The following is a 7,870-nucleotide window of genomic DNA, read 5'->3' as shown; positions in this document are numbered from 1 at the left end:
TCATACCACCCTATTGGTGACCTATATCTTCTCCCATATAATGCCTCAAATGGTGCCATCTTAATACTGAAATGGAAACTGTTATGATACGCGAACTATATCAGTGGAAAATGCTCTATCCAACTACCTTTGAAATCAATCACATAGGCCCTCAACATGTCCTCAAGGTTTTGAATGGTGCGCTCAGTCTGCCCATCAGTCTGAGGGTAAAAAGCAGTGCTTAGATTCACCTGGGTACCTAAACCTCTCTTGAAAGATCTCCAAAACTGAGAAGGGAACTGTTTACCTCGATCGGATATGATGGACACAGGTGCACCATGCAAACGAACTATTTTTGCAATGAATAGCTTGGCATAATCCTCTCCCAAATAGTCAGTCCCGACAGGCAAAAAATGGGCTGACTTGGTCAGTCTATCTACAATTACCCAAATAGAATCATACTGGTGTCGGGACTTCGGGAGCCCTGTAATGAAGTCCATATTAATCATCTCCCACTTCCACAAGGGCAAGACTATCTCTTGGGAGGAACCACTTGGCCTCATATGCTCTACTTTAACTTGTTGGCAATTCAAACACTTGGAAACAAAGTTAGCCACATCACACTTCATATTATTCCACCAATAAATAGTTTTCAGGTCATGGTACATTTTTGTAGAGCCTGGATGAACAACATACCTCAAAGTGTGAGCTTCGTCAAGGATTCTATTTTGAAAACCATCAACCTCTGGCACACATAATCTACCCTAATATCTCAAAATACCATCACCACCAATTTTGAAAGACATCACCTTTTGTTGACCCACATCTTTCTTGATCTGCATCAAGATGAGATCTTCAACCTGCTTCTCTTTAACTTCCGCACAAAGGGAAGATTTATCTATCTCATGAACAACCATTCCCCCATCTTCAGAATCCAAGATTTGCACTTCTAGATTTACAATTCGGTGAATATATTTTACCATCTCTATCTTTCCTTCCTCAACATGAGAAAGACTGCCTATAGACAACCTACTGAGGGTGTTCGCTACAATATTTGCCTTACCCAGGTGATAGTGAAGGCTCATGTCATAGTCTTTCAAAATCTCCATCCAATGCCTTTGCCTGAGGTTTAGTTCTTTCTGCGAGAAAACATACTGCAAACTCTTATGGTCAGTGAAAATATCAATATGCATCCCATAAAGATAATGCCTCCAAATTCTAAGCGCAAATACCACAACTGCTAATTCCAAGTCATGAGTGGGGTAGTTTTGCTCATGCACCTTTAACTGCCTAGATGCATAAGCCACCACCTTACCATGCTGCATAAGTACACACCCAAGTCCCACACGGGACATATCACAGTACATAACAAAACTATCTGTGCCTTCTAGAAGAGTCAAAATAGGAGCAGTAGTCAACTTGTCTTTCAACTTTTCAAAACTATTCTCACAAGAGTCGGACCATAAAAACTTCACCTTTTTCTGAGTCAACTTAGTAAGTGGTGCAACTATGGAAGAGAAACTCTCTACGAACCTTCTGTAATACCCTACCAAACCTAAGAAACTTTGAATGTCGGTTGGAGTCGTGGGTCTGGGCCATTTTTTCACTGCCTCAACCTTTTGGGGATCAATCCAAAACCCTTCACTAGACACAATGTGCCCTAAGAAAGCAATAGCATTAAGCCAGAATTCACACTTGGAGAATTTTGCATACAACCTATGTTCCTTAAGAGTCTGGAGAATAATTCAGAGGTGATTGACATAGTCCTCCTCACTTTTGGAGTAAATCAGGATACTATCAATAAAAACTATGACAAACAGGTCTAGGAACTGACGGAAGACCCTATTCATTAGGTCCATGAAAGCTGCAGGGGCATTATTCAACCCGAAGGACATGACTAAGAATTCATAATGACCATATTTGGTTTGGAAAGCAGTTTTAGGAATGTCTGACTCCCTAACTTTCAACTAATGATATCCCAAACGAAGTTCTATTTTAGAAAAACACCTAGCACCCTGAAGCTGGTCAAAAAGGTCATCGATTCAAGGAAGAGGATATTTATTTTACACTGTGACCTTATTCAACTGGCGGTAATCCATGCACATACGCAGGGAACCATTTTTCTTTCACACGAAAAGCACAGGCACACCTCAGGGAAAAATAATAGGTCTAATAAAACCTTTATCTAGGAGATCTGCTAGCTGTTCTTTCAACTCTTTTAGCTTTGTAGGAGCCATTCTATATGGCGGAATAGAAATAGGATGGGTATTTGGCAACACATTAATGCCAAAATCTATCTCCCTATCAGGTGGAATTCTTGGGAGATTATTTGGAAAGACTTCTAGGAATTCATTTACTATAGGGACTGACTGAAGAGAAAGACTTTCGGCGTTAGAATCTTAACCCGAATAAGATGATACAAGCAACCCTTGGATATAAGTTTACGAGCTCTTAGATAAGATATGAAGTGCCCTCTAGGTGCTAAAGAATGTCCTTTCCACTCTATTGCTGGCTCATTCAGAAAAGAAAAGGTAACCTTTTGGGTTCTACAGTCTAGTGAGGCATAACACCAATAGAGCCATTCCATCCCTAGGATAGCATCAAAGGCAACCATATCAAGTTCTATGAGGTCTGCCACAGTATTCCTACTAAGAATAAACACAACGCAATTTTCATACACCCTCCTAGCCACAACAAAATCACCCACCGGAGTGGAAATAGAGAAAGGTTCGGCAATCACATTGGGCTCAAACCTGTAACACCCCATATTTTTGGGCTAGAGTTTAGACCGTCGTTCCTACGTACTAGACCCAAACTGAATTATTCTTTATTAACATACGTGTGGTAATCACTCCTATCGTAATGCCCCATAAAATTCTCGAGTCGATTTCATTTTTAGTGTTATGTTTGAGGGGCTAACAACTAGAATATTTTTCTAAGTGTAATGAGGACTTAGAGTCATTTTAGCTGGCAATCTTCGGGATACAACTTTTCAACCTTTCCGACTTCCGTTTTTAGATTTTCAAGTTGCTTTATGATTGGGCAAGCTCATAGTACATCTCGGATAAGTTTTGGAATTTTTTGGAACGCATAAGGCTGCGTTTGGATTTTAAAACGGTAGCAAAACGCATAGCCTATTGCCCAGTTTTCAGCATTTCCGGGTTAAATTCAAACGATCATAACTCTCTGAATATAATGAACTGGGAGAGATGCTATATATCAAATGAAATATCTTCGAGTATTCTTTTCAATGCAACTGATTTCATCAAAATCCAACATCTGAGTAAGGAGTTATACCCATTTTACTTCAGCCTGTCAGCTTGTCAACTGAGGGATAGTTTCGAATTTGGTTGTTTTCTTAGGGGCATTTTAGTCATTTCACCTCACCCAAATTTCATATATACCACCAGATTTAGCCCCCAATTAATCAAAATATAATCCTTTTCTCAAATTTTCTCTCAAGAACACCCCTTAGGATTTTAAAATAAAAACCCAAGAAACTCAAATTTCAACCGTGGCTTTTCAAAACAAATTGAAGATTTGGAATCCCCGCAACGTAGCCTTCAAGAAGCACCAAATATTTTCGCATATAGAGTTACGTGGGGTTATCTAAAAAATCTCATGGGCTTTAAAATTCATGTTTTCAAAATAGAGATTTTGAAATTACGAATATGATTATGTTTTAAACATTTTATGATATTGATTTGGTCTTTAGGCGTATTCCTGAAGTGATTTGATATATGATATACGTATATGCATGTATTTTGAAAAGATGTGAACTTGAGAGCATGAATTATATGAAATCCCTCTCTTGATATGATTTTGTTTTATATTTTCATATGATGTGAACTATTTAAAATCATATTGACAAACATGACATGAAATGTTTTGAACATTGTTATGATTTGGGCATGATTTTTGACTTGCCATAAGAGGGTTGTTTATGTTGATATATGATGAATATAATGGTTGCACGAAAGAATGATATGATATTGATGGATTGCAAGTCGGGTATGACGATACCCTACAGAATAAGATATGTGATTGAATTAAATGGAGTTGACTGCATTAATTTTTCATGAGATAGGTGGATGCCCGAAGAAGGCATTTGAGTGTAAGGGCTCATCGTTGGAAATCGTATTTGCCGACATGGGAATTTGGTACCAGGCTTAGTGATCTGTGTACCTGACTTTATATCATTCCCAAATTGGGACTATGGTTAGGAGCCCAGGCTAAGTGATCTTGGGCACTACTATACTTTATTGGGTCGGAACACCCTGCTGTGTGATCTTGTGTGTCTTCCCCTCACGTATACTCTAATCTCGGTGGAAACTGAGGTTTGACAGTTAGTGTAAATTATGTAGGGTATTCTACCTAGCTCAGCTGTATAGCATTGTTGTTGAAAAACTATTGTTGTTTAAAATTATGTAGGTTATTCCACTTAGCTCAGCTGCATAGCATTTCTCTGCGTACTAGTACTTTTGTATTGACCCTCTTCCCTTCCAGGTTCGGAGGCACAGTCTGGGGGTCCAGATAACCAGTAGATCTTTTCTGACAGATTTGCAAAATCAAGTGGTGAGCCTTCTATATTTCAGAAGGCCTGATATCTGCCAGTTCATTTATTATTTAGTAGTTTTGGGTCTACTAGGGGCCTTATCCCAGACAGTAATTTGTTTCAGTCATGTAGTAGATATTTCGTAGATGGTTATTCAAATGTCGATAGATGTTGTGGGATATTAATTTCCCCTTTATTGATTTTTCATTTGATTTATGACCATGTTTTCGTAATATTGCGTATCTTCCATATTTCTTATTATCATATGAATTATGTGCATGATTACCAAATAGATAGAGGTGTTTTGGGCCTTCATGATTCGGAATGCTCATCACGGTCAGAGCCCCATTTCGGGTCGTGAAAAACTTGGTATTAAAGCACGATTCATGGTCCCAGGGTATCTGCAAAATCGCGTCGGGTAGAGTCTTGTTTATGGGTGTGTAGCGCTCCACACTTATAAGCAGAAGGCTACTAGGCATTTAGGAATGTCTCTCTTTCTTCATGTCTAGTTCGTGCAATAGAGTCAAAGTGTTTCTCTTTCATACTTTAATTCATGCTATGGTGTTTCCCATATGAAAGTAATATTATCCCAAATTCTTTCCTTACTCTGATGTTCTTAGACATGTACCATTATTAGGGTGATTCAAGTGCAAAAAGTTTAGAATCTACATGATATAGTCCTTTGCGATTGAGTCCTATAAGGTTTTAAAAAAAATTATGCAAAGACTCGAGAGGAGCCTGTTAGTGCTTCAATATGTGTTGATTCTGATATAAACATTGATCCTGATGGAATTGTGCTTTCCAGCTTAAGGTATTAAGTACATCTAGTCCATCTCAAAATCTTGTTACAGATATGGATGATGTATAGCAGAATGTTGGAACTGTATTTCCACCCAAATAGTAGCATAAGTTAAAGTGTTGTTGTCATGACCTATCAGTAATGAAATTAGACCAAGAAGTTAGTGATGTGAAGTCACAAAGTTAGAAGTCAGAGTGATGGTGATTTTTATGTAAATGAATATTTTAGTTGAATAACCGATGTTTGAGGATGATTTACCCCTTTATAGTGATAAACTAATATGGTAGCTAGTTGCACTTGTGCATGGTATGGTAGTCCGGGGGGGAAGTGTCTTACTCATATTTTTATTTATACAGAGTAAGATGTGTATTCTTAGACCATTAAATATTATGTGTCAATTTTCTATCTCTTGTAATATGTAATCTTGTTATCATGGTGTTTTTGAAAAAAAAAATATAAAAAAATTTCAAAGTCTAGTGAAGCCGTGTGGGGCTCTTTTGATTCACTAGCATAGTTTCCTTGTTATTCATCTCATTTTTTGGTTCAAAAATACAAAATCAAAGTCTATTGAAGCCGTGTGAGGCCTATTTCGATTCACTAGCAACTTGTTGTCCAGCTTGTTATTCTTGTGTTGGATTAATATATGTATAGCTGAATCTATTTGCATGAGATTAAGTTGGTAAAGAGGTGATTCGTCCTTGCATGATAATTTAGTAGAAGGTAGAGAAGAAGTTGTTAGTCAAGGTGATTTGTCGGTTGCTTGAAGTGTGAAAATGGTTATATTAGCCAGTAAGTTATAATTATAGACTCATGGTTGTTGTGGAAATTGAAGGTAGTCTAAAGGTATGATTGAGTAAGTAAGTATGCATTGAGAAATCCGTATAAGTAGATAATATTGTATGGGGTTATAATATCAGATTAAGGTTGACCAAGTCTATTATGTGACTTAACCCCTTGACCCTCTTTTTGTTAGTAGTTGTAAACTAGTACTACTTGTGAGAAAAGTATGTAGTGGATTTTTGAAGCATTTGGGTAGAATGTCCCAATTTAATGGATTAGTATATTTATTTTATGTTGCATTCTTCATTGATGGTAAGTGATTGTTGCTAGACTATAGGCTTGAATTTAAATAGTGTGGTGGTAAATACTGGTAAGAGATTGATGATGTATGTTTTGTAGGATTAATTACTAGGCTTGATGTGTTGAAATAGTACGTGCTAATAGATTATGATGAGGAAAACCGTAAGGTCATGATCGAATTTTTGGTGGCTATGAAGTTCTAGTGTACTAGTGTTTCTTGATGGTTATTTCATAGTTTTCAAGTGAGAATTGTATGTAAGGTTGGGTTGTAAATCATAATTACGTTTAGCACTAGACACTAGGTTTGAACATTTGATGCCCATTAAGATAGTTGTGATGATTGATTGGGTAATGATACCAGTTTTATGGAAGTGATCTAATAGGCTTGAACGGTGTACGCAAGAGATTAGGTTTATTTGATTCGTAGTGATGTATGACATTGTATGTATGATGTAGAAGTATGCCTAAGATGACATGAGGTTGCGGCATTCTTTCTAAGGCTATTACTTATTGTACGTGGCTAGTGGTACCATTGAATTGTTAAGTGGAGAAAGACTAGTTAGATGGTATATGGTGATCTAAATAGCTATGTTAAGGTGTTTTGATTGATAGTGTTGGGCCTTTTGCAATGATCTTGATTCTCATAGTAGAGGGATATAAATTTAGAGTCACAATAGTGGTAGGCTATGTCGAAAGTGATATGGTTCATCAAAGGCTTGGTGATATCCATGTTAAGTGTTAGCATCTAAGCTTGAGTTTTGAAGATTAAACTGATAGAAATAAGCGTGCAAGCATTATACTATGACTATTGGTGGCTATGGAAAAATAAAGTGTATCCCGGAAGGTAGTCATTCAGGTTAAGTTCTAGGATAGGCGTGTATTGTCATTTTTTTCAGACCCTAGAGTGCAGTAAGTGTAGTTTAGTTAGAATCTGGTAAAGGATCTCCCAAACTCTAGATGATGACTTGAAGCTAAGGGGGAGATGATAGAATGAATAACCAAGTAAGGATCTTAAATTTTAGTAGTGATGCAGTATGATTTAGAACATCAGAAAGTGAGGGGGAATCTCAACCCATTCCTACCTCAGTATTTTTTCAGTTATCCGGGTGCTTATTCATGCCTTACGATTCAGTTACGTGATCATAGTTCATGATCCTTGTATATGATAGAGAGTCATGTACTCTTCCAGTTCCAAGATAATGAGTTCTAGTTCATTCAAGTAGTCGGAATCACATTCCTGATGTTATGAACTCTAGTTGAGGTCATGCAACTCATGACGCATGTACTTACTCTTTATAGTGTGCTCAGTCCCGTATAAAAATCTTTTCATGCTTCAAGGTCTTATGTTTTAACCTTTTAGGGACCCTCCCTATGCAATGATAGTGGTTATGATGTAAATGTTCTTCTTGATGGAAGATTATAGTATGCTTGTTTAGATAAGGCCATAAGTATGAAGT

The sequence above is a fragment of the Capsicum annuum genome, chromosome 5 (assembly GCF_002878395.1).
Source record: "Capsicum annuum cultivar UCD-10X-F1 chromosome 5, UCD10Xv1.1, whole genome shotgun sequence".
NCBI lineage: Eukaryota > Viridiplantae > Streptophyta > Magnoliopsida > Solanales > Solanaceae > Capsicum > Capsicum annuum.
The sequence above is the reverse complement of the archived record's forward strand: the minus strand, read 5'-3'. Positions refer to the sequence as shown.